This window comes from Fulmarus glacialis, unplaced genomic scaffold, assembly GCF_000690835.1.
Source record: "Fulmarus glacialis isolate BGI_N327 unplaced genomic scaffold, ASM69083v1 scaffold19579, whole genome shotgun sequence".
NCBI lineage: Eukaryota > Metazoa > Chordata > Aves > Procellariiformes > Procellariidae > Fulmarus > Fulmarus glacialis.
The window spans coordinates 10541-11062 of NW_009232909.1; positions in this window are offsets into that span (position 1 = coordinate 10541).

A 522-nucleotide genomic window follows, 5' to 3' on the forward strand; every position below is an offset into this window, starting at 1 on the left:
GGTGGCTTGGTAATCTTCCCGTCCCCTCTGCTGTCTATGGAGCCGGGGCTTGGGGTTCGGCTGCTGCTGTGACTCTGCCTCAAGCAGGGCTGCTCGGAGGCATCTCGCTGGGACGCGAGGATGTCTGCTCCCGAGGGTGTCGGGACAGGGAGTGCCTCCCATGTGCGGCATGGGGCCGGGGCTGGGCATGAAGCCGTCATCCTCCCACCAGCGGTAGGCGTGGGGAGAGGGCAGTTTCGGCAGCTGGCTGATTCAGGGAGGTTATTGCACCATGCTCCTCCAGTCTCGCAGCTCCTGCTGCGTGAGTCACTCCTGCAGCAGACTCCCTGACCTCACCCACGCCGGCCCGTGCCGGGGCCTGGGGTCCCGGGACTCCCAGCTCACCCCTGCCCCAGCAGAAGCAGGGTGCGTTGACTGCCCACGTATCCTGGCCTCCTAAGCCCCGCCGTGAGGGCCCAGTAGAAGGGAAGAGCAGGCTGGTCCTGCTCGTCTGCCACACAACTTGGGAGCTGGCGGCACGAT